Source organism: Pavona decussata, unplaced genomic scaffold (assembly GCF_977016875.1).
Source record: "Pavona decussata unplaced genomic scaffold, jaPavDecu1.1 SCAFFOLD_2, whole genome shotgun sequence".
Lineage (NCBI taxonomy): Eukaryota > Metazoa > Cnidaria > Anthozoa > Scleractinia > Agariciidae > Pavona > Pavona decussata.
Window position 1 is genome coordinate 3051121 of NW_028145426.1, and position 25866 is coordinate 3076986.

General features: G+C 38.5%; 2 non-coding genes and 1 pseudogene across 2 annotated transcripts; 2 read left to right on the forward strand and 1 right to left on the reverse strand.

Annotated features, from left to right (window-relative positions):
* Positions 1–9301: 9301 nt before the first annotated feature.
* On the reverse strand, positions 9302–20562 carry LOC146490044 (uncharacterized; annotated as a pseudogene).
* Positions 20563–24186: 3624 nt separating this feature from the next.
* Positions 24187–24258, forward strand: Trnac-gca (transfer RNA cysteine (anticodon GCA)). The gene has a single exon. It is a non-coding gene; the product is annotated as a tRNA-Cys (tRNA).
* Positions 24259–24626: 368 nt separating this feature from the next.
* On the forward strand, positions 24627–24698 carry Trnac-gca (transfer RNA cysteine (anticodon GCA)). Its single transcript has one exon. It is a non-coding gene; the product is annotated as a tRNA-Cys (tRNA).
* The last annotated feature ends 1168 nt before the right edge of the window (positions 24699–25866 follow it).

Sequence of the window (25866 nt, forward strand, 5' to 3'; positions counted from 1 at the left end):
AGGCGATATATCAAGGAGGTACCCGTAATTTATTTTAAAGGGCGAAGTTTAGTTACTTTTTACAAATGAATATACAGAAAAAAAACAAACGCTTTCGTTTCTTCACAAAGCGTTTCTTCGAGTCATCCAAAAGTTAAATTGACCAGTTTTGTTCAAGTTAACTTAAAGAAGGGAGTTCCATTGCCTCTGTTTAACTCTGTTAAAGAGGCCAAATAAGTTCAATTCGCTCAATCCGTCTTGGAATGACAGAAAGGTATCGTAAATTAAAACGACAAATCTCTGAAACATGTCGCTGCCCAATAAGTAACCCACCCAACAACAGATCCAGTGAACATTGAAACACTTTCCTAGACATGCTAATCTCCTTTCCCACTATTTTTCTCGCTAACCCACAAAAAAAATTTCAATCTGCATGGAATGTCCCGACTCTCTCTTTCTTCCTCATTACTGCAGAGTAGGCAGGACGGCACAATGTCTAATTTCTAACGCGCTCGTTGCCCATCACTGCTTATGCTTTTTTTAAACTAATAATTAATTATTGGTAATTAGACGTCACGTTCGTCTCCATGACATTTTGCCGCGCTCTCTCCTCTGTCTTCCTGTCGGGTAAACTCAGTTATACTTGCCCACCATAGAGTCTCCAGTATCTCAGTGGTTAGAGCATCCGACTAGATCACGGAGGGTCGTGGGTTCAAATCCCATCTGGGACTCGGATTTTTTCCGAGAATTCGTTTCTCCCTTATTTACATTTGATACAATTCGTTAATTATTAAAAAAAAAGAATTAGGATTGGAAGTATTCTATCATCATTAGCAGGCATATGCAAATTCTTTTAGTGGAAAGTACGCGAACGGACACTGGGGGATGTTTATTTCCATTAACGTTCAACAATGGTAGGAACGGTTAGCCTGGGTGTTACACCGTTCTTCACTGTCTAGTGTAGCACAGTCTGTTAAAATATACCAACATTTCTATGCCAAAAGGTAAGTAATGTTAGACGCCATAGCCATGAGATCGCTTTGGGTTAAACTAGGACAACATATTTCTAGCTCTTTCTTGCGTGTGATGGTACGCATTTTTTGGGAATTCGAGCCGGCGTGCAAGTAAGGCAATACAGCGTGCGTGCAGCTAACACAAACTACAAACGTTTTGTTGTGGCAACGCAATGAAGGTTTTGAAGACTGATGAATAACTTGCACATGTACATGTTGGCGCAAGAAATTACTCGTTAAGAATTGTCCGCTTCCTGTGTTAAACGATAGTAATTTTGGTATTTTTTATTTCCGAAAAACATTCCTGTTTTCCTCAATTTTCTCGATTTGCCGCATGTGAATATTAAATAAAGCTGTGAATGGAATACAATGATATCTCTGGCTCTCCTCTTGTAGTATCGTGCGTTTATTATGAAAGGACAACAGGATGTTATTAGATGAAAACTATGGTTTTCCTGGTTAAAAATAAACGATAAAACAGCGTGCAATGCGACAGGAAAATCCACACATACCAATCGCATTTCCTTCGTGCTTTCCTCGACGAACTTAGTTTCTGCAAGTTTGGCGACATCTTGCCCTTCGCGAAGCGATGAAGAATTCAGAATGACAAATAATTCTGCCGTCATCTTCCCTTGCCTTCCTGGCGATTGTATCAGTCAAAATTCGAGAACTGGTAGCACACAAATGTGAACTAGTGGGCAGTTTCGAAAAGTTCGCCTGTCGTGGTTCTGTCATGTTTATTTTTAATTGCGCATGTATTAGGTCACCTCCGTCAAGAGTATTCTATTTTAATTTCTTGAAAGTTTCAATTCCGCATGTCCTGTTATTTTTAAACGAGAATAAGAATAACTCGAACAATTCTCAAAATCTTGGCCTTTTAGTCGTTAACGTTTTACTTTGGAAAAATACTGAATACATATCCGTTATTGACCAAGCGTGAAGTCAAGATGGCTGGATATTGACCAAGTTCTTTTTCTGCGGAAAAGAGAACGAGGCCAATATCCAGGCATCTTGACCGAACAAGCTTGGTCAATAAAGGGTTTATTATATGGCTTTACCTTCAAGCTAAAACTACAAAAACAAAACAAACAGAATATGAAACTGTTCAGCTCAGAAAGAAATTCTTTAGAGCCGGTCGGTGTTAAGATTTACTTTCAGTGGATTTTTAGAGTACATGAGACAAGAAATATAAGTGATAGAAACCGACGTTTCGGTGCATCTTGCGTCATTATCAAGATTACATAATTAATGAATAGGCTAAGTTGAAAAGCGAATTTGCAAACCGCCTTTTTAATCTTTAATTATGTAACCTTGATAATGGCGCAAGATGCACCAAAACGTCGGTTTCTATCACTTATATTTTTTGTCCCAGGTATTTCCAAATCGTTTCTTATAAGATTTTTGGATTAGCATGATGAAATCGTGGAAAACAAGGAATCCTAAATTATCTTAAGGCTCTAACTTTATAATGGCTTAAAGGGAATATACAATTTTTAGTACGAAAAATTTAGATTTTCGCAAGTGCGGAAAATTTTAATAGAATCCGGAAAACTTGCCATTTTCAGCCGATCGTGCGGTGGCGTAAATAATAAACATTTTTATACAGTTTTCGGCCTGCAACAATACATTTTGAAATTATATGCAAGCATAAGCCGAAACTGATAGAACGGGTAGTCAGAAAACCGGGCGAAACTTTGGTAAGATTTTGTTCTTTACTTGGCTAAATTAAAAACGTGAGCTTCTTCGGCGAACTTAAGAAAAACACTTTTCTGAACCTAGAGAACTAATTAATTTACTACTCGACTTGAGACAATAAGTTTTACAACACCAATCTATCTAAGATATTACACAGAGAGCAACTCACCGATTCAACTCACATTCATTGTAACTGAAACAAAATTTTCGCTACAACAGGATAATTCCATTCTCTTTCCTTTCTTTTAGGTAAATGTTGACAGTCTACCAAACATTTTGTTGAGCGTTTTCCCCCCAGAACAAAGAGAAAATCGAAGAAAAGATTGCATTATTTCTCAGGATTAAACTTTCGATGCCAAGCGGACCGGCAACGTGTAATCCTGAGCGGGCAAGATAGCTCCATCTTGCCCGATCGGGTAGCCAATCACAGGGCAGGATTTGACCATCTTGCCCGCTCGCGGAGCCAGCCATAGCCAAATTATGGTGGCGCGCCGCTCCTTTTATAACCCATTTTATTTACTATTTTTCTTGTCGGTTACCTCCATAGACAGCAGATTTCCACTAGCTCAACAGAGAACCTGGCTGTTTGGTGAGGTAACGGTTCAATGTTTTAGCTTTTCAATTTATTACAAATCACGCCCTGGTGATGAATATTGAGCAGGCATTTGTTTTTGTTTTGCTTTTGTGTTTTTCGGGGTGTTGAGCAATAGACACCAAGTTACGTGAGTTGAAAGTGCGCAAATCCTGACAGGATATTTCATAAAGGTAACAATTAACGTAATGTAAGCGTGCTGTTTGTTGAGCTATCCAAACTTGGAAATTTTTGGAGAACAGTTGCGATGTTCGGGAAGGTTTATTTTGATACTGAAGACGCTTGGTCCCATCTTCTCTTCCTAACTTAATTAATTCCAAGAACGGCCTTCGAAATACCCCTTTGTTCCAGCAAAGGAATATGAATATATGAAACAAAGATGACTCATTTATTTGAACTCCCTTTTTATTAATGTATTGATTGATTAATTGAGAAATGCTTCATTGAAAAGAAACATTCATCGGCAGCTGGTGGTCCCTGAAACAGTAAGCAAAAAATAAATAAATAAATAATAGAATAAATAGAGTTAAATTCTTAATTTTTCTTGCGGAGAAAACGTATTCTTACAAAATAACGATAGAATTTAAAAATGAATTTCTCATCTGCATTGGTTTTGTACTTCTTTGCTGTATGCGTGATTATTCTTTCTCAACTAGCTAAGAGTAAAATGAAAAGTAGTCGTGCCTTGCTTGCAGGCTTTTTCCCGCGTTCGTCGCCAATTACATGTACTTCCCTCGAGTTCTTATTGATCTACATTTCAAACAGCATTTGCTCGTTTTATTTAAAAGTGGAGTCAATGTGTAGAACGCTTAACAGTTTTCGATTAAATAAGTTCTAGCTTAAGTTTTAAGATTGGTTTCAAAAAAATTACTCGAGGCACTTTCTCAAGACCAAAAATTGATCGCGCTCGTGTTCTCGCGCTTGGCAATGGTAACAAGAAATAACTTCGAGCTCTGATTGGTTAGTCTTGTCCGCTGTGATTGACAGGAGCAAGGGGGGAATTGAATATATGTTTTTAAATAAATAAATAAATAAATAAATAAACAAATACAGAATAAGTAAATAAATAAATAAATCAACTTTGTTTAACGAGGGTGACAGTTAACAGTCTGACGACTGACAAACCTGTGCGCCTCGGATTCCAGATCTAATTGGAATTTGAAATTGGAGGGAGGAAAACCGGAGAACCCGGAGAAAAACCCTCGGAGCAGGGACGAGAACCAACACCAAACTCAACCCACAAATGACGTCGAGTCCAGGAATCGAACCCGGGCCACATTGGTGGGAGGCAAGTGCTCTCACCACTGTGCCATCCATCTCTTTGGTTGTGGCATTACATTTAAAATCTCCAGATAATGAAATGTAACAACAAAGGCTGGCTGTCCAAGATCCAGGAATATGACTTGCAGCCAAATTTCTGAAGCCATCTTAGAATTGGATGTGTCCTGAAGCTGGTTGCATACGAGGATACGTTTCTTGAAAAGCACGCATTCGGTATTTATTAAGTAAAATAAAATAACATATACCAGTTTAAAAACCAACTAGGTTAGTCAAGGCATTCATCATCGGCTCCTAAAAACAAACATCAAAAAAAGTATTACTTATAAGAAACTTAAGTTCAAATAGCTTAAATCGTCATAATAATCATTTCGATCATCATGATCACCAGTTTATTATGATCATCAGTTGACATCAATACTGCAAACCAGATCGAGGGGTCAAATCTTTAGCTAACTCGCTTTAATTGGTTATTGTTTTTTTCGAAGACATAACGGTCCAACACCTCGCAAATTATTGACTTAACGTTAATTCGAATGAGGTAATTATTACTTCGTCAATTCCACGTGCTCCTTGCCGATGTCGGTTTGTTCCATCAAAGAAACAAATAAACAAACGGAAGGGTAATGGAAAAAAATTGAGTATTTGGGAGCTGCTGGTCTATGCATGTTTTTTTTTTCTTTTGTTTATTTGCCTTGTTTTGTTGTTTTTTGTTTTATTCTTGGTAGTTTCCTTTTTTCTTTTGGTTTAATTTTGTTGTAGTACTCTTGCAAGCTTGCTAATGAAAACTTCCGGGTTCCCATAGGACAAGTGAGTTCGAATGTGTTATTTCCTCCGATTTTTTTTTCTTATCATTTTCAGGGGGAGAGGAAGGGGGGAGTCTCCCTGGGTGCAACTAAAAATACGTAAACTTACATACCTGATTCTGCTTCGGGTTTTTGTGTGGCACCTACCAGTGGAACTGTAGTTGTAGGAGATGAATGAAGAAAACAGAGGTCAGTCTTAACACCAATTATCCTACTTCTTCTCTCCTTAATTTCCTTCATCTACAAGTATACTTTATACAAGTTCATCATAGAATCGAACCTTTTTAAGGGAACACTCAAATTTGCAAGGAAGTAAGTTTACTCCACACCACATGTGGCTGAATATGAGAGGTTAAATCGCATGACAATGAAGAGATCTACACGATAACCTGGCCGCTAATATACAGCTGTTTCGACAAAGGTTGTCAAAAAAGGTAAAAGCTTACGCGACAATGCCAAAAGGTAGTCTGTGAAATACCCAATAAATTTCAATAAAAGCTCAGAATCCGTATTGCCCACCATCTCGAGGCATTATGGATTCGAGGCAAAATGGATTCAGACTACTTTCGGCATTGTCGGGTAGAACTTTTACGCTTTTTTTGGACAACTTTTTTCGAAACAGCTGTAATCTCTCATGCAGGACTACATATTTGTCTGCTGTAAGCAAGATCGTGATGGAACCTGGTATTTGGATACGAAAATTACAATGGCATGTTGTTAACAGAAAAAAAAATTATGTTTTACTCATCAAGAGTCCATTTCTATAGGCCCAAAAGACGTGAAAACGTACAGAAGGCGTAAGCTCCTCTTCACAAGCTTTGGTATTACACCGATATTCGTAGAATATGACCGAACACTGTTAGTTTCCCTGTTGATAATTGTTGAAGCTTTTGGAACGTAAGTTGTGTGGACATATTATCCGTTTCGCATTCCTCCCTCCCCCCACCCCCCCCAAAAAAAGTGTGTTCAGCTATACAATCGCAGTGCCAGGTAACTTTCAACGAGATCCACACACGTGCCTTTTACTCTTGCAAGAGTACCGTATTTACTCCAATAAGCGCCGCATTTGAAAAAAAAAAAGTTAATACGCGCCGCCCCCGAATAAGCGCAGCGGGACCGATGCGGCGCTTATTCGAGGAATTCAGTATAACTAAAAAGACACTACAAAGCAAGTCTAACACAGCATTGGAAATCTCTTTTTATCAAGAGCGATGTTCTTCAGTTCAAAGTGCACCGCACGCCCATTAAGTTCTCTCTCTCCAAAATTCCTGCAATACGTGGTTCTGTTGTGAGAGCCGTGGATGTTGCCGGCACAAAAAAAAAAACAATTTCCGTACAGATAGAAAATACACCGTTAAATTAAAAGAAAAAATTCAGTTTTCGCGTCCAATTGCCAAATGAACGCCGCCCTCGAATACGTGCCGCATTTGAGTCGAAAAATTTAATAAGCACCGCGGCACTTATTCGAGTGAATACGGGCAATTAAATCTCTCATATACTGCCTCGATAGTGCCATACTCTGTTCTCAGGTCCGGTTCAGACTAAGTGCCCGCGCACTGAAAAGGACGTTGTTCAGACTACATAAGTCCTCAAGGAACGATCATTCTTGTTCGTCAATTTGGCGCCGCCATTTTGTTTACTTTATCGTAGAAAGGCATAAGAAAAAAACGTGAGAACTGAAAAAATTCTGTTCAGACACCAGTGCCCATACCAAGGAACGGTGCCTGAGTACCACCCTTGGAGGTACCAGTGCCCGTGCCAGGACATGGTGCCCAGATGTTTGTTCGGGCACCGACAAAGAGCTATGCTTAGACCAGCCCCCGTTCCCGAGAAACGAGTCCAGGCACCTAGTCTAAATGGGGCCTTACATTGTTCTATACCCAAAAGACGCCACTGAAAATTCATCGAACAGAAAACAAATCAAAGTGATAAAATCATCGGTTTACCCGTCTCGCAATTTGTTCCAGTATGTCCAGATTTACAATTGCAGCGGTAACCTCCAACAAGATCCACACACGTCCCTCCGTTCTGGCATGGATCAGGTGAGCATTCGTTGATGTCTACAGATTGAAATTGAGAATTTAATGTTAAACATATTTATTCCGTTATACTGTGTATAGGAAAATTGTTACAAATTTCAAATTTCTCGAGGTAACTGAGGCTAATTTTATTTATGTTCTTTATCAGCTATTATCTTGTCTTTTTTACTTTTCCCAAAAAGGAGGTTGATGTCTTTTTATTATTATTATTATTATTATTATTATTAGTATTATTATTATTATTATTATTATTATTATTATTATTATTATTATTATTATTATTATTATTATTATTATTAACACTGTATTGCTATTTTAAGCTTTCAGTCAGTGACACAGGTAAACTTGGAAAGAGAGAATCCAAGCTCTCCCAACAGGAGTCGAACTTATCACCTTCCAATGACGTAAGTCCGGATGCTCTACTGGCCACTGAACTACTGGAGACTCTTGGAAGCTAGGTCATTAAACTAGGTTCATGTGGCAAACATTCTGCATACTGCAAAGATTTGAACGCCGGTGGGTGGTTTCATGCAGATCAGTGGTAGAGCATCCGAACTATTTTAGTGGAATCTCTATTATTCGAAACTCTCGATTTTTCAAACCAAATTCAGTTTCCATAGGAGGTTCGAAAAATCAGTATTCCACTGTAATCGGTAAGTCACACGTTCGACTCAAGTTGAGAAAACTCGAATTTTCTCCCTCCGAGTATCCCTGGATCACTTACCAAAAAACAAACTATCACTGCACCAACCTGTCTCACAGTTACCACCAGTATATCCAGCTTGACAATCACAACGGTGACTTCCAACAAGATCCACACACGTGGCTCCGTTCTGACATGGATCAGGCGAGCATTCGTTGATGTCTGCAGATTGAAGATTTAGAATTTAACAATAGCATTACTTTTTTTCTGTTATGCTATGTGTACAAACTTCAAATCCCTGATCCAAAATCTGTTACTTGCTGTTCATAAGGTCGTTGCTTGTTTCCTCTTCCCAGAAAAGAGTTTGATGTCATTTTTATACTGTACCAACCTGTCTCACAGCTAGATCCAGTATATCCAGATTTACAATCACAGCGGTGACTTCCAACAAGATCCACACACGTGGCTCCGTTCTGGCATGGATTAGGCGAGCATTCGTTGATATCTACAGATTAAAAATTGAGAGTAAGTAATAATAATTTTATTCTATATTATGCTTCATTTAGAAAAAGTCCCTGATCCAACATCTGTTACTTGTTTTTCATGAGTTATTTGGTAGTTTTCTTTTCCCACAAACAATAAATGGTTGGGTTTTTTTTGTTTACACTGTACCAACCTGTCTCACAGTTTGATCCAGTAAATCCAGATTTACAATCACAGCGGTGACTTCCAACAAGATCCACACACGTGGCTCCGTTCTGGCATGGATTAGGCGAGCATTCGTTTATGTCTGCAAAAGTCAGAATTTAATAACAACGTTTTTATTTTGATGTCTGCAGATTGAAGATTTAAAATTTAGCAATGGCATTATTTATTATTCTGTTATACTGTGCGTATGGAATATATTACAAATTTCAAATCCCTGATCCAAAATCTGTTACTTGCTCTTCATAAGGTTGGCGCTTTGTTTCCTTTTCCCAAAAAAGAGACTGATCTGTCTTTTTTTACACTGTACCAACCTGTCTCACAGTTGGATCCAGTATATCCAGATTTACAATCACAGCGGTGACTTCCAACAAGATCCACACATGTGGCTCCGTTCTGGCATGGATTAGGCGAACATTCGTTGATCTCTGCAAAAGTCAGAATTTAATAGCAATATTTTTATTTTGATGTCTGCAGATGAAAATTTATAATTTAGCAATGGCATTATTTTTTATTCTGTTATTCTGTGCGTATGGAATATATTACAAATTTCAAATCCCTGATCCAAAATCTGTTACTTGCTCTTCATATGGTTGTTGCGTGTTTCCCTTTCGCACAAAAGAGTTTGATCTGTCTTTTTTTACACTGCACCAACCTGTCTCACAGTTGGATCCAGTATATCCAGATTTACAATCACAGCGGTGACTTCCAACAAGATCCACACACGTGGCTCCGTTCTGGCATGGATTAGGCGAGCACTCGTTGATGTCTGAAGATAGAAAATTCAAAATTTAATATCAACATTTTACATTTTGTTACACTGTGTGCAGGAAATTAGTTACAAATTTCAAATCCCTGATTTCAGTATTCTTCTTGTCACTTATTCTTATTTTTTGTTGCTACCTTCCGTTCACTTTGCTTGATATTTAACAATTATTCCATGAGCGCGCGTTGGATATGAGATGGTAAATAGCCAACGAGGCGCGAAGCGCCGAGTTGGCTATAACTAATCTCATATCCAACAAGCGCGAATGGAATAATTGTTTTATTAAATTCTCCGCGTTTGGACATTGCTGTTGAAGTTTGTTGAATTTTTATATGTTAGGAAAAAATTTCTTTCAAATTTAAACGACCGGATGTTGAGGCAACCTCCGACCGAAGCGCGCGAAACCTAATGATCACATGACACGTGCAGCGCTTTGCAAACGGAGTTGAATGAAAAATCGAAAGCGAAGAAAATCGGACACAGTCGGACATCTAAAATTCAAGAAACGTTTTATAAATGTACGAATTATAACCTTTCTGAGACTAGCATTCAAGTGCTTTTGAAGTTCCAGCTCATCGAGAAGCGTAATAGATGTGCACATTTGAGCAAATGTTCTACTGTGAAGCGAAGGAAGAGATCAGGGCAAGGACGGCTTTTTTCATGCTTTACTGAATTCCTCGCGGATGATTTAAAACACTTCAGGCAAGTCCAAGTGTACGAGGTACAACCTCACTGAGACAAGCATTCAGTGCAAGTTTTTAAACTTCAAGCTTATTTGAGAAGCGTAAGAGCTGTGCACATTAGTGCAAATGTTTTGCTGAGTGGTGCTGAGCGACGGAAACGGCCGCCGCTCGTACGGATTTCATAGATGAACCATCTGAAGTCCTCGTAAATTCGTAAAAACATAAAGGCAGGCATGAGGCTCTTCCTGAGAAATTTTTTCGATTGGCTTTAACTTCTTACCGCCAGGATTTGCAAGCCATCCTGAAATTTTTGAAGGTTACCGGTTGTTATTGTTGTTGTTATGTGATCTAAAAAATCGTAAAATCTTGCAATTTTGAAGATTTTAAGGGAAACTTCAGAGATACGTACCATTAAATAGTGTCATACCGAACTTTGTGGCTTTTATTGTTGTTATATTGAGATGGCATTGTTTGGTATTTCTTTCTTTTCCTTTTTTTTTCTACATTTTTCTGAAGAAACTTTTGCTTCCCGTCGAAAAAAATTTAGCTTAGCGACAAATGGGGCTTTCGTTTTCTATATAAGGTCAAACTACGGTATATGAGCTGATAACCGAGATTTAGTGAACCAATCAGAACGCTAGAAATGCAATATCCGAGGCTGAGAATTTAATAATTTGCTATTAACACTGTACCAACCTGTTTCACAGTTGCTGCCAGTGTATCCAGATTTACAATCACAGCGGTGACTTCCAACAAGATTCACACACGTGGCTCCGTTCTGGCATGGATTGGGTAAGCATTCGTTGATGTCTAAAAATTAAATCGATTAGGAAACCAGCCGATTAGCCTGAGTTAATAGCTATCTTATTCTTCCAGCGAAAGCGAAGTCTGAACATTTACTGCCAAAATTCCGTACTGATAATGGGCCAATTATTTAAACAGTCTAACTTAGGCCGCGGCTTAAGACAATCAGTGGGCCACCAAATCTGTTTATAAGTTGTTTATTTTAAGTTGATAAATAGTTTTCTTGTCTGGGATGCAAGCCTTCTTGTCACTGTCAGCAGCAGACAATGTTTAAATATGACTGTTGGCAAAATTGAAAATGGCTTAGAACGAGGCTTTGTTAAACACCGTCTAAACTGTCTTTTAATAACTGACCCAATGTCTTTTTCAAGGGCGCCGGAGTTTGGTAATAGCAGACGAGTGCAGTATGTTATTATTACGTCTAAACATGATCTTTCAAAATCGAGCGTTTGTTTTCCTGTTAGTTGAAAAAAATATGTATGTTTTTATTAATATCCCACTTAACACATAAGATAACTTTTCCATCTAAGATCGCCTTGTTGCTCCAAAACGTTGTCTTCTTCAGTTCTCGTGTGAAAACGGTTAAATTGAGCCATGCATGATACCTTTCGCTTTGGGAATAAGATTCCTGGTGATACCTACAACTAAACCAGGGAAATGGGTCTCACCTGTCTCACAGTTTTTGCCATTGTATCCAGATTTACAATCACAGCGGTAGCTTCCTTGAAGATTGACACAGGTAGCTCCGTTCCTGCATGGATTGTTGGCACACTCGTTTACATCTTTGAATAAGAGGAAAACCCTAACATTAATTTATATAATTAATGCAATCATAGCCCAGGAAAGGCTGATAAAAGTCACAGTAAATCAGTCAGTCACGTGATCTCAATAACCATAGAAACAACAGGTAATACAAATTATACTTAGAAGTGGATGGCATTAAAGTATCACAGATTCTATAACTTGAAGGATACTTTAAATTTTTCATAAGGGAAGGGTTTCACAGAAAGTTTAACTCCCTACCCTGTCACAGACCAAGTATTACGGAAACGCACCCTTTCCACATAAAAAAAAAACATTGTATTCCTTTTCGTATACCTCAAAGATAAGCTACCAAAGACTAAAGAGAGAAGAATATCCGCTATGTCATTGGGGCAAGCGTAACCTTTGCGCTGAAGTTTGGGCTCAGCTCTTTTTACCCTTTCTAATACGTACATATCTTCTTCGCGCCTATGACATGTGGTACAAAAGGCCAAACTATGGCTGTGCGTGGATCTAATTGCTGCCAGTTTCGGTTTATTGCGAGTCTTTTAGAAAGTCAACTTTGCTACCCTTTTCGACCAAGCCTTCCCGGCCAGACAACCTTTCGCCTCCCCTCCCCACGACAAATCACCAATGGCTTAGTACATGTAAAAGCATAGACTAAATTTACCTGCTTGGCAATTAGCACCAGAAAATCCGGACTTGCAAGCGCAGCGATAACTTCCCTGAAGATTAACACAGGTGGCTCCGTTCTTGCATTGGCTATGCGCACAGAAGTTTCGATCTGCAAGTAACGAAAAGTCAATGTGTTAGGGGAAACTAAAAAGATAGAAGAAAGGCTACAGACCACCGTGCTCTAATGTTCAGTTAAGAAGGAGAAATAGTTTCCTGTTTGAAAGTTAACCAAGGTTTCCTTCTCGCTCGTTAAAAATGTTTTGAAAAGCTAATTCTGAGCGTTTAAGTAGTCTTACAGTAGTCTTATTATGGTCTCAGTCGTAACTAAGGGACAAACGTCTTTTGGAAGAAACTTTATTGATTTGTTAGTTAACTTAATCGGGCATTGAACAACTGGTGGGCCCTGGTATTGGGTCATCCCCATTTTTTTTTTATAATCTCAGTAATAGTTGTTTTCGTCTGAAATCAAAATAGTAAATATAATGATTTTTAAAAGCGGATCAGATGCACTCTTTTTCTTTTTATCAGAATATTTAATAATTATTCCATGAGCGCGCGTTGGATATGAGATGGTAAATAGTTGCGCCGAGTTGGCTATAACCAATCTCATATCCAACAAGCGCGAATGGAGTGGTGCCGAGCGACGGAAAATGGATTTCATAGATGAACTTTTGTAACTGAAGTCCTCGTAAATGCGTAGAAACATAAGGCAGGCCTTAAGCTGTTCTTGAGAAATTTCTTTGATCGATTTTAACCTCTTACCGCCAGGATTTCCAGGCCTTCCTGAAATTTCTGAAGGTAAGCGGTTGTTTTTGTTGTCGTCGTCGTCTGATGTGATCTAAATCGTAAAATCGTGTAATTTTTCTGATTTTAAAGGAAACTTCAGCGATACGTACCATTAAATAGTGTCAAACCGAACTTTGTGGTTTTTATTGTTGTTATATTGAGATGGCATTGTCTTGTATTGCTTTCTTTTCTCTTTTTTCTCCATTTTTCAGAAGAAACTCTCGCTTCCCGCTGAAAAAAAAATTAGCTTAGCGACACCTGAGGTAATCGTTTTCCATATAAAGGGAGAGTTTCACGGTTCGGCGCATGTGCGAGCGATAACGTAAGCGCTGTCAAGTCAAGTGTTTTTGGACCAATTAGAAGCGAGTACACAACACCGGCGGGATACGGCGGGCAAGTCTCATAACTTGCTGGCGAAAAAATAAAACTGACCGGCCAGTGTTTCGGTCACGTTTCAGAAAGAAACAAAAAGGCTGTCCATGTAAAACACATGGCGATTTATGCAGCGCCGCTTCGTAAATGTCCCATGACATTCAAGAAATGCCAGAACTTTTGCGAACGTATACGGTTTTATTTTAGTACCATGTCGATATCTCGCCCCATCGACCTTTTTTTATTACGCGCGGTTCGAAAAGCCGAGAAGCTCCCTCAAACTTACGTACTTAAATCCAGTATTTCATCAGCATTCAGTGATAAACTTACTATAGTGTGTACGCTCGATAGCCTGATTTTATTAGACCAGCGAGAAGGCGAAGAACGAGAAATCCGCAATCTTCAAGAAGCGATGCGACCGTTTAGTAACAACAACACTGAGCGTCCTTCCGAGATGCTGGAATGCATTTGAGAAAACTCTGCCATGGTGGCAAATCAAAAGTACGCTTGCCATTCACAATAACCATAATTTTATAGATAAATGAATACCTTACAATAGATTTCGTAGTTTGCCGCAAATCTTTTGGATTTTTTTCTACTGCCCGCTATTCGAGCCCGCTAATAGACGACTACAATTAACTTGCACATTTGATCTCATATTTATTCGCTTCGCGTCTCGGTGTTGTACAATGTTTTCCATCCAAAGCAAAACACTGATGTTTGATGCTGTTTGCCCGTTAAATTCTCCGTTTTTGACAGTTGACTTCCATATGAACAAACAGTACGATTGAAATCTAGAAAATCCTCGCGAGTTCATCCAAAGCCAGTTGGTGACCTTTGCCATTTCCAGCGAAAGCAGATGTGCCCCGAAATCGTTGTCTATTTTAAACAGACTTATCTCTTTACCAATTTTTCATGTTTGGTGGACGTATCTTGTTAACCACACAGGATTTCTACATCCACTCCACTCTGTCCGCTTTAACTTCTGTGCTTCCAGAGAGTCCACAGAACGTCCCGTCGCCGGTCGGCCGCGACGTCTCCTTGCCGATCCATCGACAAAAATGTCGTTTTCGGATGCGAAAACACTTTTAACCTTACAAAAATCGAACTTATATTTACAACAGGAAACAAAGATTATAAAAAGTGAAGAATGAAGAGCGCATGATCCAAATTCGGGCGCGATTTCAACAGATTGTTCCATCACAAGCTCGCTTCGAATTTAGTGTCGACCCGTACAATTTATTTTTGAGCCGGTCTGCTCGCGCATGCGCTTGACCGTGAAACTCGGCCTATAAGGTCAAACTACAGTATATATAAACAATAGCCTCCAATTGGCGCGAATGAAAGACCATCGCAGTAATAAACACAACTAAGCAGCTGTGAAAAGAAGGTATAAAAGAATTCAAGCTTTAACAGGAAAAGCTCTCCAGTAACTGAACGTCAAAATCTTACAATCATGAAATTTTAACTCAGTTCACCCTTTTTCACAGTTAAGTTCATTAAAACGAAAGGTTGTACTTGTCTCCCCGCTTTGCACGCCATCGTGTTATATGTTTGTCCCTATAATTTTAATTGCTGCGCTGTGAAGATTAGTAACTGAATTATCAGCTAATAGCCAATTTGCACTTTAATTATCCTTTTTCATCATCACGTATGTCAAAGAAACATTACATCGAACAGCGTACTACAGACTATATATGAAAGCAGTTTGACGCAATGAGGTCAAACGCGTTTTTGGGTGTGGTCACATGACTGATGACGTCATCAAACTAAATTTGATATAACGAACATTTATGGCAAGTGTTATTTCCATGTGGTGTGGCATCCTCCTTGGCTTCAAATTGACAAAGTTATTTGGCCTTTGCGATTTTCAGTTGCAAAGATTTCTGGGAAGGTTCTTGTTATAATTATATATTACTTTTATCATTATTATTTTGCATTGATGTGCCTGAGCTGTGCTTGTGTTGGTGGTAAAACTATCCCTTCAGCATAGACTTTTGTGGGCCAATAGGCCAATACATATTTTAAAAGACGAAATATGGTCTAACCTGAATTTCCACAGTAACGCAAATGGCACGCTGGTGGCGGCTTGAACTCGTAGACGTAGTAACCATCGCAGTTACGAACCCGGATGTTTGTAGACCACATGCAGCAGTTGTCACTCCAGTGAAAGCACACTTTGACAGACCGGATGCCTTGAGCAACAGTGGGATGAGCTCCTGAAAGCCATCCTGGCGCGTGCGTACCGCAGCGGTTTTTTGTCACACAAGAGGTAGGCATCTCACTCCCGGATGAATCACTGAGTCTGTACCATTTGGTTGGCAAAGGACCGTCACATGTTGTACTGTTACCCTCGTATCCTCGTGCTCGCGAAGGATCTTCAAGGTATTGGTAGTTTAGACATTCTGAAATGATAAGGTATACCATAATTTTGCTGACAAGCGTTGTCTGCGTAGTTTGGCTGATAGACAAATGATGGAGGATCAGTGGTTTTATTTTTCATTGAAGAAAATTGATAATTGAACATAGTTCCTCTTGGCCTAAAAATGCCCGGATGAGTCATATTGCCATAAAAAACGCCTATGTATTGGGAACAAGTTTAGCGTGAATTGCAATATTAATTTATTAATGTCGACAACAGGTCACTCTCCCAAACTTATGAATCTACCGAAACTTCCGGCTTACGAAATGGTTGTTTAAAAATAAATCGTCTTAACGTCTTATATTTCAAGCGAACAAAAATCTTTTGGTGAATCGTTGCCTTAAAAACGTTGGTATTTTCTTCGCTAGACGAAACCAGACAAATAGAGTGAGAAATCATTTACATCCTGGTCATTCTTTAGACATGATTATTGTTCCTAAGTATCATCTACCATGAATTTAACAAATAATTCGCCCATAGTGCCCTAGGAAGTGATCATATCACCGGTTTCCTTACCCGGTGCAAGAGTGGGACCTGGACCTGAAACAAAACAAAACCAGTGAAAAGGCTTAGTGATCCAAATAAAACATAAAAGAAGAAATACGTTTTTGTCCACAAGATATGGAAAAAGTAGTTTAAAGATTTCTGCAATTTCAGTTTAGTTTATTCCTTAGTTCGTTCGTTCATTCATTCGTCCATTCATCAATTCATTCATTCATTCATTCATTCATTCATTCATTCATTCATTCATTCATTCATTCATTCATTCATTCATTCATTCATTCATTCATTCATTTATTCATTCATTCATTCAGTCAGTCAGTCAGTCAGTCAGTCAGTCAGTCAGTCAGTCGGTCAGTAAGTTAGTCAGTCAGTCAGTCAGTCAGTCAGTCATTGATTCATTCATTCACTCATTATTTCTTCGTTTCTGTCTATCGTTCTGGTTGGTTTCGCTCTGTCTGTGTATTCATCTGTTTGACTTTGTTTCTATTTTTCTGACCTGCATTTCCACAATACCGCAGGTCGCATTCTGGTGGTGCCTTTAACTCATAAACAAAGAAGCCGCCACAGTTTCTAACTCGGATGTTTGTTGACCATTGACAGCAGTTGCTATTCCAGTGAAAGCAGACTTTGGCGGTCTGAATTCCCTGGGCAACGGTGGGATGTGTTCCTGAGAGCCAACCCGGCGCATGTGTGCCGCAGCGATTTTTCGCTACACAAGAGGTTGGCATCTGGGTTCCGGACGCGCCTTGGAATCGATACCATTTGGTAGCCATTGATTTGTCGCATTGGCCGCTGTTAGTTTGGTAACCACGTGACCTCGTAGCATCGTCAATGACTTGGTAGGATGAGCATTCTGAAACAAAATTAATCCAAAATAGCAGTCTTTGCAAATTATAAGTCATAGTCAAATTACGGTCATTGTATTGTAAGCGTCGAAAATGTCGAAAAGTACCCAGTAGTTTGGGTGAGGAGCATAATATGCCTTACCATGGAAATTTCTGTACTGTTTGAAATGAACTCTGACGATTAAATGTAACTTCAGCATAATTTTTCACTCAAATTAACTCATAACTTTAGAGACTCGATTCAGATATTTGAAATAGTTGTTACTTTTCACATGGATTTAGTTCGAAGCTTGTAACTCGACCGAAGGGAAAACCATGTTTGGCAGGTTTGTTTTCCAATTAATTTTTTCAGTTGTCTGGAATATGGTTCTACGAGGAACGAATTTTATCTTAACGGGTTATCAATAAACATTGAAAATACTTCGTATGCCATCGGCAAAAGGCATGTACACGGCTCCATATCTACAACGACAACAAATGTTTTTATCCTTACCTTTGGCAGGTTGTGGGGAACCTTAAAAAAAAATAAACACATCATGGAATGCTATGTATTTGCCACAAATTTGTTAGACTATAAAATCATTAAGGTAACTCTCGAATAATGCAAGGAACATTTGTACAAACAGTAGCAAAGTGTAGCCGAATCTTTATGCAGATCAGGATCAGCAATGTTGAATAAAACGCAAAATTAAATGGGAGGCTGACTGGACAGCTAAAATAATTTTTTTGCCCAATATTTCGTTTAGACAAAACTAACCTACTTCAGAGGCCCCTGAAGAAGGTTAGCCATTAGCTAATACGAGCGTACCTTAATAGAGGAGATAGTTACAATAAAGGAACTTTTCTTTACTTTAAAGAATACTACTAAAGTACTTTTCTTTATACCCCGCAACTTCATTTATTAATCACACTTGTTATTGTATAGGAGTGCGTTCATCAATGGATGTAGATGTCCTTCCCATCATCATGATCGCTATCACAATTACGAACATCATCACTCGAGTACAGAATCATAAACTATGCTTGAACGATTTTGTTTGGAATGATTTTAATTTTATATTGTCGGGTCGAGAGATTTCTAACGGAGGTACTTTGTTCCATAATAATTCGGTCCACAATGATCTGTGGCCCATAGTGATTTGGCCTATAGTGATATGGTCCGTATGAGATTGTTCCATGGCGGCCCGTTTCTGACTCCGTGCAGTTCATAAGCTACACTTGGTTAAACGCAGCATTTTGGCAGAGGTACTGCGTCCCAGTCCATTTTGTTTGGCATATTTGAATTAGTTACGGCAAAATCGCAAGGTGTACCATAGGATTGATATATAATACGACATGCCGTTAATGGAGGGCTATATCAAACGGCGTGGTATGCTATCAGTCTGAAAGTTGTTCTGTTTCTTTTATTTGGAAAATGCCCTTTTAGCCTTCTGTGAGTTGCGAGGCAATAACTCCTATTTTCTTGGCATGTATATTATAAAAACATTAGGGATATTGCCGTTTGTATATCATTTGGTACGGTGCATCACAGCTAGGTAAGATGCGGATGGTGTTTGCAATGAGTGTAAACTGAAATGCAAGTATCGAAGTGAAATACCTACTTTCGTACATCTTACAGCATCTAATCTTCTCTATACAATAAAGCTTGTCACATGAACCCCTATAAATGCCAGTCATGTAATATCCATCGTCACAGCTGCTCAGGCCCTCCTTATCGAACGATAACCAATGTCTTGGTCGACACACTTTGCGTATGTATTGGGAAAGCCAGCAGGCTTGCAGCACTTTCCTTCTTCAATGTTATACAGCCAGTGACCTTCAGTTCGGTAGAAGCCTTGAAGGAAATGACCTGCTGGGCATAGGGCCCACTTGTAATTCCTGTAAAAAAAAAAACAACAACAAAAAACAAACAAACAAAAGATAGTTTAAACAAACGACACGAAACATGCGACGTTGAAAACATCAAAATGTGTCAAAACTGAAACGTTCCCTAGAAGCGCTCCTAGCTTAGAAAAAACAACAGAGATTTAAGCAGGCACTGAGTGAAAGCATTTTAATCTGTTCGTTGCCTCGTACTACAGGGACAAATTCGTGACTGATTGCAAAACGTTAGTTATTCTATTTCGGTTCCTGGACATTGTAGAAATCACCTTGAAATCACAGGTTTATCGTATGACATCGTCAAAATTACCAAACATTGGTTGGTTTAAGTTCAAATATAAACTTCTGTGGCAAAAAACAAAGGCAGTCACGTGTATCAGGCAAGTCACATGTGGTCATTCCACCGAACCGGCTTGGTTTTATGACATATAACACAGCGTTAAACAAGTACTATATGTCCTATCCCTGAAGTGCTTACTCCCTTATGGAAGACCTATTTGAGACCACTACATTTCGGACAAATAAACTTTCAGAGAAAAAGAAAAGAAAAAACATATATATATATCAAACAATGGCGAAGTTGTTCTGTCCGAACAAGAACGCACACCAAACATGTTATTTAATTTATATTTAGGTTACAAACACGCAAAAATGAAATTACTGGAATTCTAGCATTTCATAATAAGCAAGGCTTCTGAAAACTGTCGACAGTGTGACTACATTCGCCAGGGAAGTTTAAGATACAATGCAGAGGCGCGTTAGCAATAACGTATTATTTACTTTCTTGTGTTCCTAGATCGTGCTTTTCGGTGCTTTCAAAGTAACCTGCCTAAATACAACTGTGTTCAATAAATTTAGTATTATCTACACGCTGTATCATCTCAGTGTCACGCCCAAACTTTCAAGGAAAAGCGTTCTACATGGAGCAATAAGTCCTTCCACATGTTTTCGTCTGAAGTTTATAGTCCCCAATTAAAGGTCCGACCTTTTCCGTTGTTATACTGTAGACATTAAAGTATTTGATTAATACTTACGAATCTAGTGTACTCCACCAGTTTGCATATGTACAAGTGGATTGGCGTTCGCGATTTGGAGCGATGGCCTGACAACACTTTACTTCTTCAAGTAAATAGATTTTATCGTCATTGCCGCCGTGTGTATTGCGGTACATCCCTGTCATGTATTCTTTGGTCGATCCGCACGTCGACCAACCCCAGCGGTCAAAGCTACCCCACCAATTCGCCATTCTGCACTGACTACTGCTCAGATCCACCGTTAGTGAATAAATTAACAACAACGTCAGGAGCTTCATCTCGGCAAATGGTTACACCTTCAGGGGAAAGATCACCAGAATATTAAACTTAATTGAAACAAGCCTAGCAGGGAAGGTGGTCATTCACTAGAGGCATCTCGTCACTGTCATGCTGTGCTATTAGCAAATTGAAATGAGATAAAAGCATAGAAGCTACTGTAACAAATGTAATTTTTCTTAAAAATACAGTTTTTGGAAAGCCTTCAGTCAAAAGTTCGTTTCTACGGACACAGAACTGCCACATCAAATTGTTCCCAGGTAAATTGTGAAAATGTCGCGATAATGTTTGTGATAACGTTTGCTTGAGCATCAAAAAAATATATTAACGTTCAAATTCAGGGAGAGGGGGGAGGGGGAGAAGCCGAAAGGATTTCCAAGAATTTCTTCTCGTTTACTAAAGGATTTTATAGGTCAAGACTTCCCGAAATGCGTATTCTTTTGGAAGAAATCCGAGAATGGATTAGTTAAATAATTCTTATTGTTAACACTGGCGTACAACAGAAATTTTATGCGCGCTCATCTGCATGCTTCTTATAGAAAATTTGGATAATATTTTCCTACTCGCTTGGTCGATTTCATCGAAATAATTTGATGGTTGGCTGTATATTTCTCTACCTATCACGATTTCCCGCTTCCCGCGTTTTTTAAAGTTCACTTTTTCACAAAGGAAACTGAGGCGTGCGTGTCATCATCATTTCCAGTTCCAGGTTTCCATTCAAAACAGACGCAATTTTTAGTACTTATGGTTTCCTTCACAGTCGATTATGACAAACAACCCGAAGACGTTTTCCCGACCCAAATTTCAATGTCAAGCAGGGTATATATGGAAATAAAAATGGCAAATCTTACACTTTTATGAAGCCTACAAACTACATGACTTAAACACTGAAAAACGGTAGGTTTGCTGAAAAAAATGACTCTAATGAAGTTTTTGTCAGAGACTGATGTGACCGCTCCGTATTTATATAAACTTTGTAAACTAAAATAATGCTGAAGAAATGGTCTGATAAATGCTCTCCACTTCTCATGATTTTTATTTTGGAGCTAGAAAATTTTAACTTTAATTTACGTGTTAAATTATCTCGAAAAGAACAATGTTTAGCTGGGTGACTTATTTTTTTTATCTTCGTCACCTAGTGATGATCTGTATGGAAACCGGTTGTCAGTGGTGCAACAAAAAGGTTCCTTAACGTTAAAAAAATTCCAAAACTCAGAGTAAAATATTTTAACATTCGAATATTTTGTTCGAATCACTCGGACTTCATCACCGATGTGAATAATCAGGCGAGATCATGAAAATAACACAGCAGGAAAATAACATTTCCGGGAAAAAGGTTCCTGGTACAGATGACGTTTCCCTATTCGTTTCCCTCATATCTTGCTAATAAAAAGCCCTATTTCTGCATGGAACTCTACCTTGTGAACCAGTGGACAGCAGAATTGAAATTTTCTCGTCCTATCTGGGCAATTTTTGTAGTGGTACTCATAGCAACAAACCCTTTGGAGAATTTTGGGGGAACAGGAGGAAATCAAAGAAATCTGCATCACATTGATTTGCCATCCGTTCGCGCTGCACGTTGTCAGTTTTAGATAGGTCTCCATGCCAAACAACATGTCCTGAAGATTTTTTTTAAAAGATTTCTGTTTTAGGTTAAAGAGGGTTAAAAAAATCAAGAATAGTCCAATTTTCTTCCAATTATTCCGTTGTCCGTATAGTTTTGTGGATCAGCAAATTGCAAACCATTGGTAACTAGTAAATAACACCACTAGCACTGGTATGAAGGATGGAATTAAACCAATTTCACGTTATCAATATTAGAGGAGTCGTTATCTGATTCAATTGCTTCTTTTAAAAAATGGTCAACGAGGCGGCCCTTTTAAAAATGAACAGTAGAATCATAAATCCCATGTTCTTTCACTATCTTCAAAGTGCAACAGGGCAAGGCAAGAAGAAACCCTTCATTCATTTGGTACATAGCGTAAATTTTGATTCCCAAGAACAAAGATCACAACAAGGCGAAGTGTTTTGATAATTATGTTACTTCCTCTAAACGGTTACGCCCTCACCTCAATATTGCAAACATCTTATGACAAGAAATGCCTCAAGAAATGCTATATTTCACGATTTAATCACAGAATGGAATTAGGTAGTATGACCCGGCTTTGTAAAAGTCGCGTTATAATACTGTTATTCTTTAACATATCAATATCTTAACAACTAACGAAGGATAGACCTGTATTTTTGCAACAGAGCAACAGCTGATAAGCCAAAAACAATCCAAAATTTGAAGTTCCCGTCAAAATTTTACCACTAGGAGTTTTTACATACCTTTTATTCTCAGGTAGAAGGACAAATCACTTCAGCTGATAATCAGAGTTGTGGCAATCAATGTTACCTCAATGAAATTTCACAGAAAGAGGTCCGAACTTGAACAATAATACATTACTTTAATAAGCCAAAATATTTACCTAGAAAGGTCCAATTACGTCAGATGAACAGCTGTGCAAATGCAGTAATAAATTAAGTATTTTTTTTGTAAGTTAATGAGGCTTGTTGTGGTTGTAAAATTGTTGTCAAAACCCTTATTTCTTCTTTACGATCAGATTTTCATATCTCAGACTCAAATTGTATCTTTATTTTGAATTATAATGCCTCTGTCCGATTATTCAAACGATTATATCTTAGCAAATGGGTAAAACGGAACACACATTTTATAATTTGTACTGTATTTATTTTTATCTTGTAATTATCTGTTGTAATACTTTACTTTTTATGTTAATGTTGTGTAAATAGTGTGAAATAAATGAACCTTGAACCTTGCAAGGAGCTTTCGGTATCCGATTGCCCTTAGCTTTCCTCTAATAGCAATACGACTGTCAAATAGCAAAGTTTTCACTGAGCTGACTGAAGTGATCGAGTGTTTGAAGCAAACCGAAACACTAATGTGAGACGGTCAACGAGATTTGAAAAAGATAACTTTGAGAAGAGAGCACCTGGTGCAGACCAATGCAAACAACTCCTGTTAATCATAACAGCCCAAAATCAGTGGAATCGATAAAAGGCGTTTGTTGACTTTCGTTTAAAAACGCCCACAATGAATAAACAGAAGATTTACCTGCAAGCTCCAGCGTTTGACAATATTTTATTGGTACAGATCTGTAAAGTTGCAGTCGTTCCCAAAAAAAGGATCAGGAAATAGAATAATACCAACGACTTTTCAATTTTAAAACGCTGCAACAGATTCTACAGCTATTTTTTTTTTTTTTTCAAATATTATTCAAATTGCACGCCATATATACGAAAACTACAATGTTTGTTTTCGTTGAGTACTTTTACATTTCACACAATAAATTAAAAAGCGATTGTGTCGACAATGTTCAGTGGTTGAAAACATTTGTTTAGTGAAAACGGTTGACTCTCGTTAATTGTTAGAAGTCACGTTAATTATTCACTTGGTAAAATTAACATATCAGCGAATGGTTTAATTTTCAGAGAATACAAAATATGATTTTAGTAATAATAAAACAAAATAAAAAAAAAAACGCTGACCAAACTGGGTTTTGTTCATTTTCATTTTACCATTTTGAAATCCTTGATAAATTTTAACTGATATACCGTTCGTTGGGGGCATAGCTCAGTGGTAGAGCATTCGACTGCAGATCGAGAGGTCACCGGTTCAAACCCGGTTGCCCCCTTTTTTAGTTTCGATCGTTTTTTTTTTCTTGTCTCTTTTCTCTTACCTTACGATTCTTTTTTTCTCTCGTTGTTTCCTTTTTCGCGATTATTTATTATTCATATGTGTTTGTTGGGGGGAGGGGGAGGGGGCCTCACCATGCTGCCCGCATTATTTGGGATTTTAGATTTCTGGCATTGCAAACAAGTACAGTAGTGCAGTAATTTTAATTCATTTTCTGTCCCTTAGAAGCATAACAACGATGTTTATTTCTCAAAAGTCAAGACAGACTTAAGTTGTGTTTCTTCACATTAGGAAACGAAATTACCTTCTTGGAGGAAAACTCGGGTTAACAACGCTTAACAACCTATGGCGACTCATTTCGTAAACGGGGGCATAGCTCAGTGGTAGAGCATTCGACTGCAGATCGAGAGGTCACCGGTTCAAACCCGGTTGCCCCCTGATTCACTTTTACTTCTCTCATTTTTCCCCTCCATGTTTTTTTTCCGTATTATTTTGGCTAGTAGTTTGCTGGATTGTAGATACTAATTTTTGGCGCTGCACCACAGTGTAAAGACTGGTCAACTCTTTGGGTCATGTCAGGTCGTCAGTTTTTTTTACATCTCCTTTAGGGAGGGGGGTGGGGATGGGGGTGGGTTGTCAAAGTCATTTTCGATGTAGGATGTATGAGGTGCGTCACGGACGTATTGAAAACATCCTTTTCTTGAGGGGATTGGGTGGTGCAAACCTTTTTCGTTTTTATTGTTTAGATTTACTATTAGAGGAAGTTGGGTTAGGAAACTGATTCAAAACATGAAAGGAATTAGTCTTAATGTTAACCTACACGTACGATCAGCCAATGCTTGATGTAAAGTCATTGTGCCTGTTGGTCTGGAATAAGCATGGCGTGAACTACAAGATCATGGAGATACTTTTGAAGGTTTATATACCACGCCGTACAGAGAACCCACGATTTAACAAAGTGCTAGTGGAATGGCAAAATATCTTCGTTATAACTGGGATTCAGTAACGAATGTGTGACTGGAGAACTAACAAAATCCTCGGTAGTATCAGGATTTGACCCATGAGCAATCTGGTAATTTTGAAATGTTGATAAAGACAAAAAGAATTAAGTGAATATAAATCACTTTAAATGATCATTCTTATTTCTTTTGTTTGCTTTTTTGTGGGGGAGTGGGAGGGGGGCATTATATCAACTATTGGGTCACCTGCAACGAATGGACTCCCTCATTAAAAGAGTCTCACCATAACTGTTGTCATAGGTTACGGTTTACGGGGGAATAAAATAGAATTAAGGGGATTCCATCTCCGCTAAACTGTTTCCCTTCGAGTGATGACATTGCATTCGTTATTATCCGGGAAGATTTACTTTTGGGCTTCTGCAATGCGTCCGAGATTCGTCATACCGGGGTTGTGTTCCATGCATTTTACTGTAACTCTGGCCGAGCTGAAATATATCGTTCGTTGAAATGGGGACTTTGTTACAATGGGGGTTCGTTACATCGGAGGGATAAGATGGACTTTGTTGTATTGGGGTTTGTTACACCGGAGAGATAAGATGGCACCTTTCATCCGTACGTTACATATTACTAAACAATTAATGTACTTC